This window comes from Triturus cristatus, chromosome 4_1 (genome assembly GCF_964204655.1).
Source record: "Triturus cristatus chromosome 4_1, aTriCri1.1, whole genome shotgun sequence".
Lineage (NCBI taxonomy): Eukaryota > Metazoa > Chordata > Amphibia > Caudata > Salamandridae > Triturus > Triturus cristatus.
The window spans coordinates 1319591585-1319611755 of NC_140585.1; the positions used below are offsets into that span (position 1 = coordinate 1319591585).

Genomic DNA, 20171 nt, shown 5'->3' on the forward strand with positions numbered 1-20171 from the left:
TACGGTGCGTACATACGCTGGGGGTATGGTGCATACATACGCGCTGGGGGTACGGTGCATACATATGCGCTGGGGGTACGCACCGTACATACACAACGCATGGGGGTGTATGCCTGTACGACTCGTACCCCTGGGGACTGAGCTTTTACAGCTGTTATTGGCTCCCGTAAAAAAAGAGCCGTACGGAGTGACGTAGGGACGATTCGTACTTGCTGGGCCGTAAAACGCTGCTTAAATACGTACGGACGTCGCGTACAGGCTGTTCCGGATCAGAATCGTAGTTTTTTTTTTTTTACACGTACGGTCTTTTGTACGATTCGTACGGAAATACCCTTTCTGTATGAATCGTATTTCCTAGGTTGTACGGACAGTTTACCGGGTATGAGTCGTATGGAGAAAACGCTCCGTACGACGATTCGTACAGCCTTTTTCCAGGATTGGAATCGGTCCCTTAATGTTTTTTAAACCTACATTATGCACTACATTGAGTGCAACAGTAGACAAAGTGTTGGATTGCGGAGGGGAAAAAATTACTAGTCCCAATCCAGCGAGTGCAACAGTAGGGACAGTGTTGGATAGCGGAGGGTAAAACATTACTATTCCCACTCCAGTGAGTGCAACAGTAGGGAAAGTGTTGGATAGTGGAGAGTAAAAAATTACTATTCCCACTCCAGCGTATGCAACAGTAGGGAAAGTGTTGGATAGCAAAGGGGATAACATTACTATTCACACTCCAGGGAGTGCAACAGTAGGAAAAGTGTTGGATAGCATCTGGATATAAATTAGTATTCCAACAGAACAAAATTCAAATTTAAAAACAAACAAAATGTCAATTACAATACAAAATATAATAAAAAAACAAAAAAACTAAAACATATATTAAGAATATAAAAATTAACAAAACATATAAAAATATTTTAATGTAGCAAAAATCTAAAATTAACCAATCAACAAAGCTTTATTTCGGGCGTGGCTTGGCGCCCGCGAGTGGTGGCGGTGCCCGAGTAAGGCTCCGGAGCAGCACCGTGAGACCAGCCGGTTCCTGCTTTCTATTCCTGGGGGCGAACAGATGAGAACGCGTTGGATTATGTCCTGATCGCACCCGACGGCGAATGAAGCCCTTTCGTGTCTTCGCGACGATGGAATTTGTCGCTTGAACGCTCCCTCAGGATTATCTCGTTGCGGCAGCCATCTTAGCTCTGCAGTCCAATGCGTGTTATCCTGAGGTAACTGCTTCGCCAGCCCAGCGCTATGAGCGTCTGATATTACACATTCCTTGTGGCCCATAACTCACTTTTATGACAATTTTTTTTTTTTTTTCATCTCTACACTGATTTTTGCAATGCCTGTCTTTTATTCGGAGCACTAGTCACGCATACTGTATTTTAACAATGTTCCTTCACAAAGCGCCCTTTTTCAAGATGTGACATTATCAACGTCCTACTAGGATATTCTCATGCCTTCATCACGGTTGCACGACTGGCTGTTCCTTTATCATCAATGCTATTAGTTGTTGTAGGTTTCTGTGAGGTACATTAGAAGCCATTTCGCTTCGTATCTCGCCGTTTTGCTTGAGAACACCTTGCACTACGAAAGGTGATGTTGTTGACATTCTGCAAAACATTGCCACACTAACAGCATCCTGATACCATCACAATTGGTTCTTCTGTCTTTACCCATGAGCCCTGGCAGCTGATTGCGTCTGAGTATTATGGAGATGGTTGCTTTCTATGCCTGACGTACTTACCACCCTCGTACGCCTGCTGTGTCTTCTCCTGAGTTCTCTTTGGTCTAGCTTTTTGTGACCTTCAACGAGTCAACCATTCCACGGCTCTGTCATATGGGTAGGCTCAAGTCAATGTCGCACTCAACTCGCCCACTCAAACCTCAGATTCTGAAGAATTCAAAGGTTTTTTCTGCTTTTTCACAACTGGAAGATTCTCTTAATTTGTCTGGCTCTGCTACGCCAATGCATCCTTCCAGGCACTCGCCGGATAACTCTAAATCCAACACGAAGAGGCTTAAGTCGGACTCCCTCTCGCCTCCAAAGCATTCTGGTCCAGTGTCCATGGAATTATTGTTAGAAGAAATAAGATCCTTGCGTCCTTTCATGGAAGAGACAAACAGTAAGCTCCAGGTTCTCACGGACAATTGGTCGCAAATGGAGACGAGGGTTACATCAATTGAAAAATCTGTCCAGTCGTTCCAAGAAACATCTTCTGTTGTCTCGAACCTGAAATCTCAAGTTTCAGATCTCCAACAACAAGTAGAGCAGTTGGAAAACAGAAACAGATGCAACAACCTTCGTATTTATGGCCTAGTTGAAGGACTCGAAGGGTCTGACCCAATTACTTTCTTCAAGACGTTCCTTCCCAAGCTCTTGCATTTGCCACAGGATAAGGCTCTCAATATTCAGCGTGCTCACAGACTGGGTCGGCCACCTTCTTCTGCTTCTCCCTCACAGAGACCCAGAGGGGTCATCATCTACTTTCTGGAATACTTAGATCTCTTGATGGTTTTGACGGCGGCCAAATCTTCTCCGAATCTGTCTTGGTCCGGCTCATCCCTATTCTTTGCACAGGACTATGCTAAGGCCACCGCCAATCGTCGCAAGGTGTTTCTCAGCCTAAGAGAAGATCTGCGCGCGATGGGGGCACGATATGGCCTTTATCACCCATGTTTTTTCAAGGTTACCTATAACAACAAGACTACAACCTATGAAGATCCTGTGCGTTTACAAAGCTTCATTAATGCGCACAAATCCTCTACCATGGATGTTTCCGGACCATCATCCTCTGCTCCTGGTTGACTAGTGCTTATGTGACTATTTGAAGGCTCTCTCTAGCTTGTTTTTGTTTAAGGTCCCTCGTTGGACTGCAGTTATCCTAAGTGCTTCTGTTTATTTAAATATCCACTTTGTCGACGTTCTGTTGTATATGCATGATGCTGTCCCCTGTTCTATTTGTTAGTCATAATCTCATCATAATCCCCTAGCATGGTTTAATTCCTTGTTCTTCTTTTTCGCTTTACAGGAATTTTTTCGTGTTCAATGGTGTCTCCCGGTCCCTGCTTCGTTGCTCGTGGATGTGCTACCTCACCCATGTGGTTCCTCCCCTCCCCCACCCTTTCTCGCATCCCTCCTCTGTAGGTATGTTCTTTCATTATTCCTTCAATTGTTTTTCCCGTGCATCCACCGTTCTTTCCCTCTGTCTCTTCCTATTTTTTCTTCCTTTGTTCTCATTTTTGTCCATTTGTATCCATCTTGTCTTCTTACCTCTGATCGGAACCTTTAGATTGTGTAAGAGATGTATCCCTTGTTTCCTTACACACATTTGTCTCTCCGCTGTTTTCTTACTTTTGACTCTCTACTTAAGTTTTTGTACTCCTCCCCTACACTTGTCCTTTCTTGATAACAAGTATGCTCTTATTTGCCCTCTTTTCTTCCTTCTCTTCAACATTTTCATGCTATCTTCTCCTCTTTCTTTATATCTTTTCTTCTTTTCATGGGTTTTTTATTCACTACTCACGTTTTCCATATTTTTTGTGGAATTATTATTATTATGTCATTAAATGTATTGTCATGGAATGTGAAGGGTATTAACTCTCCGATTAAGCGTCAAAGGATTTTGTCACACCTAGCCAAGTTGAACGTTGACATTGCATTCCTTCAAGAAACGCATCTAATTGATACAGAATCTGTTAAACTCAAACGTGGATGGGTGGGCGAACTCTTTTATTCACAGGGTGACGGTAAACGTAACGGTGTGGCAGTTCTTTGTCGTAAATCTCTCCCCTTTCAGGTCCTTACCCAAGAATCTGACGCTTCTGTTAGATGGGTCTACGCCAAGCTATCACTTAGGGGTGTTCCAATCTCTCTCCTTAATGTTTATGGCCCAACCACGGGTGAACCCTCTTTTTGGGCCAGTTTCTCTCCACTTCTAACTAAATTTATGGATCACAATTTTATTCTGGCGGGAGACTGTAACCAACCGCTAGATCCCTTTATTGATAGGACATCTAAGACCCCCTATACTCCCAACAAACCCCACAAGCTGTTTAGTCATGCTATTTCGCAACATAAGTTAGTAGATTCTTGGCGCCTATGTAACCCAAAATTACGGGAATACACTTTTTATTCTCCCTGTCACAGTTCCCAATCACGATTAGACTACATTTTTGTTTCCCATAATCTCGCCCAATCACTTTTACACTCCGAGATTGGCCCGATACTGCTTTCAGATCATGCTCCTGTTCTCACATGTGTCGATGTATTCCCTAAGATTGTTGGTCCCAGAAGATGGCGTTTTAATAATTCCCTCCTTGCCGATTCCAAGTTTACAGCTACCTTCACCTCCTTTTTTGTTGATTTTTTCTCGATTAACGATAACGCCGCCATCCCGGAGCATACTATTTGGGATGCCTTTAAAGCAGCGGCGCGTGACTTTATCATTAGTTACGTTGCAAACAAACGCAAAACTGCTCGAAGGTCCACCAAAAGTCTCCTTTCAGATATTAAGAGATTGGAACATGCCTATTTCACATCCCACTCTGCTGATAGCTTGACGGCCCTTGTTGCAGCAAAAATGAAATTGAATGAGAAATCTACAGAAGATGCCTCCCTGTACCTGCTGAAGTCGACTGCTAAATTTTATGGGGGTAGGAACAAAGCAGGGAAGCTCTTAGCTAACCTTTTGAAGATTAAGCATAATAAGTTAAATATTGAATCTATTTTTGACTCTGATGAAAATGTGAAACATGTAGATGCTGACATTCTTGCTGAGTTTTCACGTTTCTATGAGACTTTGTACACACCTGGGACTCAACCCTCTCCTAGTTCCCTTGCCCGCTTTTTTTCTACCATCCAAACACCAGCCAATTTCCCCCTTGACCTCTCTTCTTTAGAATCTGACGTTACACAAAAAGAATTGCTCATTGCTTTGCAACTTCTCAAACTCAACAAGGCTCCTGGCCCAGACGGGTTTACCGTTGAATTTTACCTTCATTTTTCTAAGTTGTTGATTCCACGATTGCATTCCCTTCTTCACACTTTTATTGTCCAAGGCGCTTCCTCAGGGACGTTTTCAGATGCTCATATTTGTTTGATAGCCAAACCTGGGAAGGACGCTAAGTATTGCAAAAATTATAGGCCTATATCCTTAGTCAACATTGACTACAAGCTTTTCGCTAAAGCATTGGCGATTCGACTGGACCACCTTCTCCCTGATCTTCTGGGTGAAGAGCAGTCCGGATTTGTCAAAGGCCGACATATTACGGACAACACCAGACTCCTATTTAATATATTGTCAAAATCTTCCCGCTGTCAGCATTCCCTTGCAGCAGTAGCCCTTGACGCCGAAAAGGCGTTTGATCGAGTCGAATGGCGCTACCTCTTTCACACCCTCACTTGGTTTGGCTTTGGACCTAGATTTATTTCTTTAGTCTCCCTTCTGTACTCACACCCCAGAGCGGCAGTATTTGCAAATGGTCAAATCTCTTCTTATTTTGATTTAGGCAGGGGCGTCCGTCAGGGTTGCCCCCTTTCCCCCTTTCTTTTCAACCTTGCTTTAGAACCTTTTCTGTCCAAATTACGTCAGAATCCCGCTATCCATGGATTCCAGATTGCAGACTCTCAAATTAAGCTCGCTGCTTATGCGGATGATATTTTACTTTTTCTTTCCAATCCTGCAGAATCCATCCCCGCTTTTCTGGACGAAGTCCGAAATTATTCCTCCATTTCCGGATATAAGCTTAATCATGATAAATGTGAGATCCTACCCTTGACTAAACTCACTTTCAAACAAGAATTTAGTGTCTCCCAGTTTACTTGGTGTCCCTCCCATATTAAATATCTGGGGTTATATATCACTTCTTCCATTCCAGATACTGTCTCTTTATGCATGTCCAAATGCGCACAAAAGATTGCGGACCTCACTGCAAGGTGGCATCCTCTGTACCTGTCCTGGTGGGGTCGCTTGGAGACTATTAAAATGATGATTTCCCCCATTATTCTTTATACATTGTCCAACATTCCAGTATCAATCCCATCGCGATTCTTTAAAAAGTTTAACTCAATATTATCCTCATTTTTATGGAACTCAAAAAAATCCAGAATGTCTCTTGCCAGATTAATTCGCCCTGCTTCTGAGGGGGGTGTCAACTTTCCTGACTTTCCTGCATATCAGAAGGCCTTTTTGTTACGTCAAGCTTCCCTCTGGCTGCAAGATCCCACCTCTCCCTGTCCTTTGTGGGTTAAGGTTGAATGCAATCTCTTATCTCCATTTTCTTTTGCAGAATATCTTGCTTTCTCTCGTAAACCCTCTTCGCTTCCCACTCCTATCCACAAGTACACTCTCAAGCTCTTATTGTCTGCTGCCCCTAATCCCCCTCTGACCATTGATGATTTCCTCTCCTCCACCATCTGGCACAATAAGTATTTCTTAATTAGTCGTAAGCCCTTTTACTGGAAATCTTGGAGAACCCGAGGTTTGATTTGGATCGCGCAACTTTTTTCTGGTCCCACCTTTCTTTCTTTCTCTGATCTCTGTTCTTCTTTTGGCCTACCCTTATCCTTTCTCCCCAAGTATCTTTTACTCAAAGCTGCTGTTCTTGAGACTTATGAGCGGATCTCGAACTCTTCGCCTCCCCTTGCTTCACCCATCCCTACCTCTCAACTCCACTCTCTCCTACGCAGCACCCCCAAGGCATCTCTTATCTATAAATACCTACACACGCATGAGTTGCCTAGACCTAAATCCAAGGTTGAACATCAATGGGAATCAGATCTCGGAATAAGTTGGCCGATATCTATATGGGATAAGATTTGGGCAAAACTCCGTAAAACTTCCAGAGCGGCCTCCCTGACACAATCCTTATTTTTTATAACAGATTGCTTCTTACGCCCTCTACACTGAATAAGCGTTTTTCAAGTACCCCAGATGTATGCTGGTCGTGTGGTACCCCTAATGCTACCTTACTCCACATGCTGTTTCTTTGTAAACATGTCCACGACTTTTGGTTACAGGTGTGGGCTCAAGTTAATGTTATTTTCCATACTTGTATTCCTTTTTCTCTCTCTCATCTCTTCTTAGGTAGCTTATCTCCTTGCTGGGAAAATGTAGATATGCATGTCCGCATTGTTGATTTATTATTGGCTGTAGCTTTTCAACAAATTACTGTTAACTGGAAAAATGCATCCAATGTTTCCCTCAAAGCGTGGTGGTATAATGTCTGCCACAACCATAGACTTGATAATGCCTTTGTTTTTCCTGTTCACTTAGCAGCTAAACGTGCAGACCTATGGCTTCCCGTTACGCTGTATTTAAATCACTGTGCTGCTCGTTCTTTTAGTCCAAGGCCTGTTCAACAAGAAGTTTCTAAACCTCCGTGATACCCTTTTCACATTCACGTTTTTCTAGCATATTGTTTTGTTTTTTTTCTTCTAAGATTTGTTGTTTAATTTATAACGGTTATGCCTTTTATGATTCTTCTCTAATGCCCATGATTACTGTTTCATTGTAGCTTTCTTATCTCTTACATTTTGCATATGTAAACCCTCCCCCCCCCCTTTTTCTTCCCTTCCTCCTTCCTCCCTCCCTTTTATAGCTGATACTGTGTATTGATTATTCCTTTTTCATTCCTTAATAAAACTTCATTGAACTTAAAAAAAAAACAAAGCTTTATTTCGATATATAATATCATAAAAGCTCATTTGCACATAGAAGCACAATTCATGAAAGTACATTAAAAAGGAATTCGTATAAGAACCTTTTTGTTACAATAAATATTTTAAAAATGTATTAAACTTTAACAGCTTTGTGAATATTAAGAGACATTTAATAAAATTCATCAAATAGCCTTCTGCCTAATCAGCCATGCCCAACGAAGAAATTTAGCCACCCCGCACACTATGGTTGTACTAACATCAGCCTTAAGGATTCTAAGTGCAACAGAATAGTCCCTAGTTCCAAGCTGCAGGCACACAGGTTTTAGCCATTTCGTTCTGGGTTTCGAGTAGGCTGGGCATACAAAGAAAAAGTGAGGAATATTTTTCAAAAACACCTGAGCAATTTGGACAATCCACGGGAGTCTGGTACGGGGGGCTCCACTTACTTGTGCGATCGTGAAGTGGGAGGGTGCCCATCCTAAACTGGATGAAGAGGGATCTATCCCTGGGCTTCGTAATAAAGTCTAGATAGGGCTCCAGGCGGGGCGTGGGCTTATGCTGCCGAAATGCCTCAGTCAACCTGCCTTGGTTTGGATCCCTCTGCTCCTGGTGATCAACCCATGCCCAAAAGGATCTCTTAGTTTCTGCCTTAGATAACAGTGCCCCAGACTCCCAAGCAGTTATAAGGCCTATTGCCAAAAGAAGCTTCTTTATGTTAACTAGCCATCCAATTTTATGATCTCCTTGGAGATTCATGACCTCTCTTAGGCCATCAGCGTATCTAGAGAGCTCTGGGGTGCGCCATAACCGCACCCAATATAAAAGAGGACGCAGAGTGACTAGGTCTTTAATAGATCGCCGGCCCAAATCACTCAAGAGTGGCTTGGTTGGGGTGCCCCTCGGCAGCGATACAAGCTCCCTAAAGAACTTATTTTCTGCGGTAACAAGTACATCTACACAACCAAAGCCCCATAGTTCTGCGCCATAGAGGGCACAGCCTACAGCTTTAGCAGCGTATATTTCCAGAGCTGGAGCAACGGGCTTGGTAGTAGAGGCACGAAGTTCCCTTCCTAGAGCTCCTACTACCCGCCTATGGTTTAACGCCATTTTGTCAATGTGGGGCTACCATTTAAATTTGTCAGAGATTCTAATCCCCAGGTAGTCAAACTCTTTGACGCGCTCTAATGGCTTCCCATTGAGAGTCAAGGTGGAGCTGGATGATCTACTCGGGTTAAAATAAAGAAGTTTAGTTTTAGAAGTATTAAGGGCAAGGCCCCTCAGCTTGCAAAACAAAGAGAAGCGATCCAATAGCTTCTGCAATCCTGCCGGTGTTTTCGATACTAACAGCGTATCGTCCGTCTAAAATTAACATAAACATATTCATTTTGTAAATTTAACAAACAATTTGCAAACAAATAAATATTTTGTAACAGTTAATAATCTTAATCCAAAAAATAAAATGTACATAAATGTGATATTTTATTTTCCTACCCTATAACACCACACAATTTACAACACACATCTAAATTAAACAAAGAAGTTTATCTCCATAATTTACACAATTAATTATAAATTAAAAAAATATTAATTTTAAAACACATTTAAAAATGTTAAAATTAATGTACAAACCAAACATTACAGCCATTGAACCTAAATCCACAAACAAAATAAAAACTAAACAATTACCAAAAATATTTATTAATTAATAAATGGTTATTATTGAAAAAGTCATGATTAATTAATGTAAACGAAATTACTTTTCACACTACCCCAAAAAACACCAAAACACACCTAAAAATATTTACACAATTTCTATAACTAATTTTTCAATAATAAATTAATAACAATTAGCAACAAATCATTTTTCTTTTTGTATTTCTTCATACCATTTACCACTATAAACCCCACAACTCACACATCACAATTATTACACAATTGACATATTTAAATATTAATTAATTAGCATTAATTAACAAATAATTAGTTATAAAGAAATTGCCTCCCACCACATTTCGTAAAACATGGCATAATTAACAAACATAATTAATTAACAAATTATTAATTAATAACAATTAACAAGCAAAATATAAATAATTATTAAAAAATTAATTCACACAAATAACACTTTAAAATACAATTATTATATAGTATATTATATATATGAATAAATGTATTAAAATAAAATTACTTCCCACCCTACTTCCCTATCAACCCACAACACACTCCTAAAAGAATAACACAATTAACATAATTACTAATTAATTATTAATAATTAACAGCCCATTATTACATAATTAACAAATTAATTCCGACGATTAATATAAAATATAAAATAATTAAATATTAATTAATAAAATATATCAATAAATTAATTATAATTAAATTACTTCCCACCCTATTCCCATAAAAACCCACAACCCGCTCCTAAAAAAATGACACAATTAACAAAATTACCAAATAATAATGAATACAAATTAACCGCAATTATTCATGAATTAATTATAAATTAATTCCCACAATGAATGCTATAAAATCAAAATTAAATAAATACTAATAAATACAATTTATTATTCAATTTATTATAATTAAATTACTTCCCGCCCTATGTCCCTTTAAACCCACAACTCGGTACGGAACTAAAACGCAAAAGTTTATTAAAATAAAATTAATAACTACTAAAAAGTGAACACATATATACAAAAGCAATACTTATAGAAAAAAACAGAGCACATACATGTAAAATACATACTAAAACACATAACACTAACAAAAAAAGATACTTTTTACAACTATATTTTTGCAAACAATATTAATGACTTCGATATTTTAAAAACAATATTTCTTACCTTAAACTCTATATTCTTGACCACGATATTCTTGCTGTCGATATTTCTGTTCCTCGATATTTCAAAGTTGATATTAGTGCAGGTCGACATTTGAAACTCGATATTCTGACATCATTCATTCATTCAAGAAGGTCCGTCCTGGAACAACTGCCTTAATCAGGCATTTCATAGCCTAGATGGAGGTGGTTTGCTTCTAAAGCTACTTGCAAAAACTTTATCTAAGCAGGTGAAGGTTATCTCTGCTAAATTGGATGTTGAAGGTCTTGCTAAAAAATCACATGGCAGCTTGGCAGTTATACAATACGATCCCATTGAAATTCCCCGTGCATTTATCCCAACCACTATCATAACATCAGAAACACCAGTAGATGTGACTTGGATTTGTTTGATCCATTAAGAAAATATTGCTGTGGCAGAATCTAACGGGCAACAGACTGTGCATGCCACCTTTGTGACTCGCCGAAGGAGTTGTTAAATCATGTAGTCTACAAATCCGGAAACCTTTCTTCCTATGGAAAATTCTGGCTGCGTCTGATGTTTAGAATCCTCAACATCTGGACTTGCAATGAGTCTGTCGAAGGCTGCTTAAAATGAGAGTCCACACAGCAGGCCTCATGTTTTTTTAAAGTTTTGAAGGTGGCCTGTAGTGTTCCAAACTTTTCTCAGAATTCTTAACGGATAAGGTGTCTAGAGTGGACCAGACTACCTTTGCAGTAGAGCTGCTCTGCATCCTAGCACCATGCCTCAAAGTCATTATAAGGGTGGTTTGATGAGATTAAGATTGGGGTCTCGACTTGCACAGCTACCAAGCACTTTCATAAGTGTTAGGGCTCATTTAATCCCACCCATGTAAGAAATGTGGATAGGTCTGACTATGCTCTGCTCTCACCTTCTCTTGCCAACTGACGTAGGCATCGCTGCCTGGTCGAAATGGAAATTTGGTTTTCCTCAATCATGACTTTGTCTAGTTTCAATCTGCACATTATATTTGGGAAATTAATTATGATGCACTTTCTCCTAGCTTGTAATCAGCACTCGAAGTCCTTTTATTATTCCCTTCCAACAATGTTTTGTGCACCAATGCCATTGTGCCCACAGAGGGCCATTAGTGCCCCTGGCGCCTACAGTATAGAAAATTATAGGACTATCTTTTAAAATTGGATTCATAAATTTCTGTCATTACATTTTTAGATTGCTGGTATCTTATACCAACAACCAGACGAGATTCTTGCTCTCTAACTGTATGGTTTTATCTATCTATAGAAATAGTATACAGAGGAAGTGTGATATCATGCCCTAGTGTAAAATGTATTTAATTTATATTATGCCTTGATTTTAAAAAACGGCTTCTATTTTTTTATTTTATACTCAAGGGGCGGGCACACTGTCTGGCTAATTGTATCGACTGACTGTGTGTTTGGTCTTTTTAGAATTCCGCTTGTATTGTCACAATAGACTTGCAGTACTTAATACTAGAAAGTGGGATCGGGGTTACAGGATTAATTGATTTTAACCTATTTGTTAATCTGGTTTTCCTTGTAAGATTTTACTGAAAGAGGAGTTCGGGTGGATTGGTGACAACGGTTTTGATTAATTGGGCCAAATACAGATTACATTGCCTACCTTTGATTACTTTCGTAAAGAACTCACCACAAATCAAAATGGGAGTCCACTGCTGCACAACTGAACCGCAAAGTAGCTCATTTTCAGTATCTGCAGAGGATGTCATTGTGGTTTGCTATATATGAAAAACAGGCTTTCAAATGCAGTTCATCACCCCCATCTATCCATTTCAAAATCTGGTAAAAATTCAAATATAAATTATGTTTCACATAAGCAAGAGTGTTACATTGCATATATTTGCAGTAAGAAGTATCACAATGGAAACATGTTTCTTTCTTTTTTTTGTTTCAGACAATGTAAACATTTTTCAACAATAAAGTATCCCCTTTTATGTTAAATTCACCCTTTGACATGTCTGTAGTGTCATTCTGGCAGGCTGCAATTGAGTGCATCATGTTCCATCCTCTATGCTTCTCAATTTAAAATCTATAAAACAACATAAATAGTGAACGTGCTTCCGACCTCTTGGAGTCCTGTGCTTGTGCTGGACCAAGCACATATCTGTATTATACCTGCTTGGCTGAGAAGGAAGTGGAAGCCCATTGGCTTTGCTGACAAGTCTTGTACCTACACGTAGATTCTGGCCCATATCCAGATTTACAAAAAAGATATGCAACACAGGTAGCAAGTAAAGATGCTGCACTATTGCCTTGTGCGAATTGGATAGCTTATAAGAAGTGGTGCAATTTGTCCTCTCCCTGCCCTGCATTGTGCGAATTGGAGATAGCAGAACTGCGTCATATCTTTTAAGAAGTGGTTTAGTTTGTCTTCTCCCTGCTCTGGCACACTTCTGAAAGCCATGCGTCAACAAAGGTACCCAAGCCCCATAGTACATGGGTGTCTGTGTTGTTGTCAGTATAGGTTTTGTGCCGGAAGGCATCCCGTCATACACAAAAACAAAGGCCCAGGTTTAAATAGATTTTGCCTTGGGTTTAGTATTACTTTTCTAAAGCAGATGCGACAAAAGTATTGGGTTGGTATTTGCAATCCACTGCAAATCATGGATTGCATTTGATTATAACCGAAAGTAGTGCTATGCAGGGCAATGCACTGCATTATGTTACTTTCCATCAAGGGGCATAAGGGTGGTGCCTGTACGGGCGCTCGTATGCAACCGCTTATGGGTCCTGATGGAAATCCCTTTCTGCAAAAAATTATAGGTTGGGATTTGCACCAAAATCCTGAGCCTCCTTGAGGCAGGAATATAAGAGAAAAAATATTTAAATGTTTCCATGTTTTTTCCTCTTTCCTTGTCTGCTGTATTCTACAGCATATACATAGAGAGGAAAATGCCTTCAAGTATACTTTTTGTTTAAGAAGGGACCTTTTCCTACACAAAACTATATTGGGCACAACAGAAACATCCTTCCACTATGGTACGAGTGTCTGTGTTGGTGCATGGCAGCCAAAAGTGCAGCAGCACAGGGACAGAGCAGAATAGCACCACATCTTAGTAAATATGGAACTGCTATGATCTCTCCCTTTCACGAAACACGTTGCAGCAATTACACTTGATGCACTGTGTGATTTTTGTTTTGTATATCTAGGTTTATAATTTAAGGAAATTTCTTCTTTGTGCGGAATGCAGTATACATGCAAAGTGGGAAACATCTTGTTGCCTCAGGGAGCCACTGGATTTTGGCACTAATTCCTGTTTACCACTCTTTGTAGATAGTGAATTGTGTCAAAACCCAATGGTGGTTTCACAGGAATGCCAATGGCCCACCCATGGAAGATCCTCGCAAAGTAAAGCATAGCAGTGTATTGCACTGCATTGTATTACATTTGGTAACAAACCAGTGCTAATCAGGATATGCATTGATTTGCAAATATCAACCTATAATTTGCGTTGAGTCCGCGTCATAAAAGTAATGCAAACGTGATGCAATTTTTTTAAAATCCTGAGCCTCCATGTCTGGTGTTCCTGCAGCTGTACATTAATCAGAGAGTGTACACGGAGACAGTGCCCCAAACACCATGAAGTCCTTGGAGTTGGACCTGGATCACCATGATCTATATATCAAGGTGAGGTCCACAACTAGAGTGAGGTGGCATGTGGCAGAGAGCTCCTGGATCCACTCCAGATACCTCCACTGCTGGGAGTTTGTGGAGAAATAAGTAGCAGCAGAGGAAAAAAGAAAGACACAGAAAGACAGTTGACAACCAAATGGAGGATATGGGTGAGCAAGAAGTGGACCATCAGCTCCACATGAAAAAATGAAGAGATTAAGAAAGTAAAGTGGTCAATGGAAGAAGACAAAAAGAAAGTCTAGCAGTAATACTGAAAATGAGAATGACATTTTGTTGATGAGCAACTGAGGCATTTGACTGACAGACAAGGACTTATGGACTGTCAGAGATGCGTAAAGGGCAGAAACCCCTCCATTCTGCCTCTCGAAGGGGTCGCAAGACTAGGTGGCAGGTGCGTGGGTCCCAATGCCCATGCATCGGGTCTGTCCTGGCATCGGTCAACAACACCCCGGGGTAGAAATATAATGTGTTTCATCTCTTTTCTACCTGCTAATAAGTACAATTATGACCAAACAAATCCCATCTTCCTTTCACTTGCTATAGGGCTGGCTTCAATATTCGGGTTCTGTGCTGGCCTCTAGCCAGGCAACACTACTAACCTATGTACTTCTGCAAAATACAGTCCCTGGGGAATCCGCCAGGATTGTGTGAATCGTGTGTATCCCAGTGGATTTTCTTACCCAAAACGCAGTGGAAATATAAAAACAATGGCCAGAAAAACCTAATTTCCTTAGAAAAGTAGGACTATTGTTATTATCTGCTGAATTGCATTACATATTTGGCTTCCAACTGTAAGTCAGTGTGTACAAAACAATACATTTTTCCAAACACCTGCAGAATCATTTGATAGTGTGGGTAATTCCAAATTCTGCGTGCTACGCATTTTCTATTCCTAAATATTTGAAAAAATGCATAGTTTTTCCTTCATAACAATTTTTTCTTGGTGGAAATAAAAAAGAATTATAGCAGCAGCTTGGTTGATTGCTCTGAGTATCACATGTTTTTTTGACAACTAAAAAAAAAAGTATATATCTGTGAATGGAGAAGGGAAGGGGATGGAAATAATGGCAATTCATTTATTTCACTTTCCTTGAGAAATCTATTAATGATCTACACTTACTCACAGACTGCAAAAAATCAAGTGCACACTCAGAAACTTCTCTGTACAATAACACCGAGACTTAAAAATATACATCAACTGTAAGAAAGAAAAATGCAGAACATTTGGCAAGCAAATCAGCTGAAACAGATGCAGACATTGACGTACATTGATTGTGGGAACTATGGGTCAGTACTAACATCTAGCATTCCATATTGGGCAGTGAAAGACAGGTCATTTCTATCATGTTCAATAAAGAAATCCTTGCTTAAAACCTCACAGATGGCCAGGAAAACATTCTAGCAAAACCGGATCTCCAGGAGGAAATCATTACAACCCAGCAGAATCCACAAACAACCTAGTATAAGATGTGAACATAGAGCTCAGTATAAAAATAACACTTGTAAAAGATTGGTACAACATTTGAACATCATTGTTCAATCTTGCCATTTTCTAGAGACTCCTAGTTGCACAAACTGGGACTCCATTGTCATAAATATATGTAAATGAGTGTGTATGAACAGTAATATAAGTAAATATGTATGCACCATTATTATTAGTGTATAATCCAAAGGTTCCTAACTGACACTACAATTTTACTTAAGTGTAATAACATTTCCCAACTCACACAGTAAAACACAGATCATATCCTACTATTAAAGACACTTACCGACAAGAATCGAAAGAAGAGAAACAGGGGGGTAGTGGGAAGGTGGCCATTTGCCTGATTGATTGGCCTCCAAAAATCAGTTTACTTGATCGAGCACCATGGACTTAAAACAAGTTACTTCAAGCTTCAACAGGGAGGGCATATGGTGTAATACCTATGTGCGCCTCAAACAGCAGTACGGTGAAGGTAAACCTTATTCAAACATATACCTTCAATCAGAAATGGTGAGGAGGAGGTGAAGTGAGGATTCAACCTCAGCCCACCCTGTTTTAATTTTTACATTTCATCAGTGTCAACTGTCCATCAAACTTCATATGAGTAAAGTGCAAAAACATGTATAGATGAATATAATTACCTCCTGTCTCAACAGATACTTGGCACCAGTGGCGTAGCTAAGGAGATGTGGGCGGGGGCGGTCTGCCCTGGACGGCACTCTTTTGGGGGGGTAGAGGTGAGCAAGTCATCTGTCGACTACCACCCCTCCACAAGAGCAAGTCGTCTGTTGAATGCCTGTCAAGATCTTACTTGGACAGTTTGCACGGGAGCCGAAAGATGCTTGTTCCCAATGCCCTTCCAGGAATCAAACCACTAAGTTTGTACTTGAGTTAGTCGAGTTCCCAGGGGGAAAAGGGGGATGGGAGATAAGAAGAGAAAGCCTGGCAGTCGTGGTTCTTCTCAGATAGGTTACTTCAATTCTCAACCACTTGTTCTCTCTCTGCACCCTTCTGATTAATGGAAGAACATTAAAAGAGAAACAGAGCATGTATAATTCTACCCTAATCTATATTCTAACATGCTATCTGTATTCTTAATCAATGTTACTATACCCAAAGCTATCTAGGCTATTGCTCCTCTTCTGCGTCTTATGTAAGTTCCATTTCTTGTGTTGTATGTTTCTTAATTAAGAATTATATTAGCAGTTTTGTTTCAACAATATTAATCTTTTAACTCCTCTTTTACAGCTTCTACTTGCGTGTCTGGAGATCGTTGGAGAGAAGCTGACTCGAGTCTTCATTCAGGTATGAAGATGTTGTTGTCTTACTTCTCTGGAAATCTTCTAAGCAAGTTGGTTGAGAAGCTTGCCAAAAAATCACTCTTCTACTGTGGCCAAATTCTGTGACATTACTATTGTATCGCTATTCAGACTCTAACCCCTTGTCCAAGAGATTAATACATTTTTAGTTTCTTAGTGACTCTTGTTTGCAAATGCGCGGTAACAGTCGGAGGCAAACACTCTATGCTCATAACTCCACGGAGACTAAGGGCGGGTACTAAATTCTCAGGCGAAAGAAAGTACCAATTTAATTCTCTAGCATCACTCGTTTGTGAATGCGCAGTTAACCACAAGGTGAAACACTATGTACGTGTTACTGTAGGGAGGCTATTAGCGGCAGACTCTCTATCAAGACACTAACCAAATGAGTCGCGCAGACTCAAGAAAGGCTTTTCCTTTGTCGAAGAACAGATCTACATGAACTGTAACTGATGAAACTATACGACGCCTCTACCTTAACTATCTAGCATGTTGGAAAGGTTACTCCCTTAGCAATTTCTTCAGGTGAAGTAAATGTTCATTTGCCTATGCGTCTCACATTCCATTGTAATTAATGAAAGAACTAAACCGCTTCAGGAGGAGAAGAGTTGGCAGACATCTTGAGTTTCCAGGGCTGCCAGCTCAACTTTCGTTTATTGCCTTCAGTACCATGTTTCCATTTTCTATTATTTTTGCCCCCGGATTTACTGGCAATGGTTGTGGGGATCCTCCTTAGGATCCTGACACTGCCACTCCGACTGCTCCTACCTGGACCGGGCGGAAAACTCTGGGAGTGCCCAGGGCGGCAATAGGTTGAGATACACCACTGTTCAGCACATAAAATTCTGCAAACACATTCTCACCGTGCATGGAAATTCAAAAAACGTTTCTCTTATTTCAGAGGGTAGGCAGACACACGGCTAGTTTGAGATTCTCCTCATTTTGACATCCTTATTGTTAGGATTCCGTCTACAGCTCACCTTTTTGACTATTACAATATACTGGCTTGACTATTATCATTCCTCCCAACACTTATGAATGAACAAACGTCTTGTACCCTGACTTTTGACCATATACAATATGCTGTTGGTAATAGCTAGCTGTAGCTGGTGGTGTTAGAAAAGGCTTAATAGCTTTTACAAATATTTTACCATGCATATGCCAGGTCAGGTTTCAGGCGCCATGTAAACATCCCAAAAATCCACCACAATAATCATCAAGCAATTGGCATAGATTACATTCTAAAACAACTTCTAGGAGACAGCCTCATCAAATTAATCATCTGCACCTGTTCCTTGCTATAAGCAATTAGAACATGATCTTTGTGAACATTCCAAAAACACCTTCTAGGAGACAGGGTCATCAAATTAATCATCTGCTCCTGTTCCTTGCTATAAGCAATTAGAACATGATCTTTGTGAACATTCCAAAAACACCTTATTGAAGACAGCCTCTTCAAATTAATCATCTGTAGGTGTTCCTTGCTATAAGCTATTACAAAGTGACCTTTGTGAAAATTCTAAAGCACCCTCTAGAAGGCAGTCTCATCAAGTTAATTATCCGCACCTGTTCCTTGTTGCAAACAATTAGAATGTAACCTTTATGAATGTTTTAAAGCAATCTTATTTAAAGACCGCCCACGCTGCTTCCCTTCTCTTAGCCTCTTACCCTGCCATTACCTTTTTCCGGCTTTCAGGACTCTGTCTTGCCAGCTCATTTGATTCTCCTGCTTTGACCTAACCCCAAAGAACCTCCTGCATTAGTCTCACACCTGGTTGGAAAAAAGAACAAGAAGAAAAGGAGAGACACATTATCAGACTTGATTTTACTACACACTGAGCTCAGTCTCAACATCGTGCAACTTGTACATACTTTTAACAGGGCTCTGCCAGAGAGGACTCGGAAGAAGATAATCTTACTCAAATCTACTTGTAAGTTTAATGCAGAAATTATATTTACTACTGTTTCAAAAATGTTGATAAAGGAGCCTCTATGAACAATCTAAATGAAAGCAATACAACAGCAAAACTAAAGGTTGGTTGAGATTTAAAATTCTTTTGTGAGGTTATACCCTAAGAGATAGAGTTAATATTAGACTAAAGCCTTATTATTTGTTTGTTTATAGGTACCACATTTGCTGGTACCATTCATCAGACTAGTGTGAATGCCTGATACAGTGTTGCTGTTGAGTAGACGAGCCAGAACTTTTTTGACTCTACATGCTCTCTCCATCACAAACCTCTTCCCCCTTTGATTTGCCACAGAGCAGTGTCTCCTCCTGTAAGCCGAGGGCGAGTCTCGGGTGGAATCAGCAACTAGCATCGCCACCCCATTGGAATCATCTGGGGTCCAGGTAGGTGACTTATGACACCTATCAATCGCCTTACTGGCCTGAGTGTTTGTTGAATGTTGAGTGTGCTGCCCCCTTTTTTGTGTGTATGATAACTGTTATAGGGAGACCAGCACGATGCTTGTAAAGTCACTCCTTCCCTCTACCTGTGTCATTGGAAAACTCAAAACCAGACACATGCTCACAAAATACAGTGACGACAGACTACAAATAGAGATTGACTGACAAAAATCAAACCATGAACCCAGAGGGGATCGAATTTTCTAACTTTGATGAAGGAGAGACAGAAACAAACTCTCATACACTGCTCTGACTATAAAAAACACTAAGGCACCCACTCTGCAACATGCTGCAAGGAAATTGATGATTTTTCTGGAATATCTGAATATCAAAGACCATTCTAGTTATTCAGCTGGAAACTGCAGAAAGAGCAGAGATTTACCAAGTGGGTGTGTAAGAAATAGCGTTACTGGTTGAGGGGGTGAAGCTCTTCTCAAGCAGCAACCACAATTATTTTCAAGGTGAAGTCACAAGCAAATCCCAACTTAACCTATGCTCAACCCTCAGGTAGCTTGGCATAGAGCAGTCATGCTTAATCCAGGGGCAATGTGTAAAGTATTTGTGCAACACTACAAACAATAATGTAGTGAAAACACACCACAATAGGAACCCGCAAAAGTTTTAGAAAAATATATTAGTTTATTATAAATAAAACACAACCAAAATGACAAAAATCCAATCAGTAGAACAGGAAATATTACATTTTAAAGATTTTAGTGAAATAGCGCCAAAAGGTGGAAAGTGCAAACAGTAGATATCTGGTTGTGTTGGACAAGGACAAGGACTAAGACATCAT

General features: G+C 40.1%; 1 protein-coding gene across 2 annotated transcripts in view; it reads right to left on the reverse strand.

The window, feature by feature from the left end:
• Positions 1-20171, reverse strand: part of LOC146856621 (endogenous retrovirus group PABLB member 1 Env polyprotein-like) — a 79325-nt gene that overhangs the window by 21837 nt on the left and 37317 nt on the right. The window contains exon 2 of one of the 2 annotated variants that reach the window (XM_085650755.1): positions 18645-18736. The gene's annotated coding sequence lies outside the window, so the exon portion shown is untranslated. Of the gene's footprint in view, positions 1-18633; positions 18737-20171 lie in introns of both variants that reach the window. The other variant, XM_085650756.1, reaches the window with a different exon arrangement.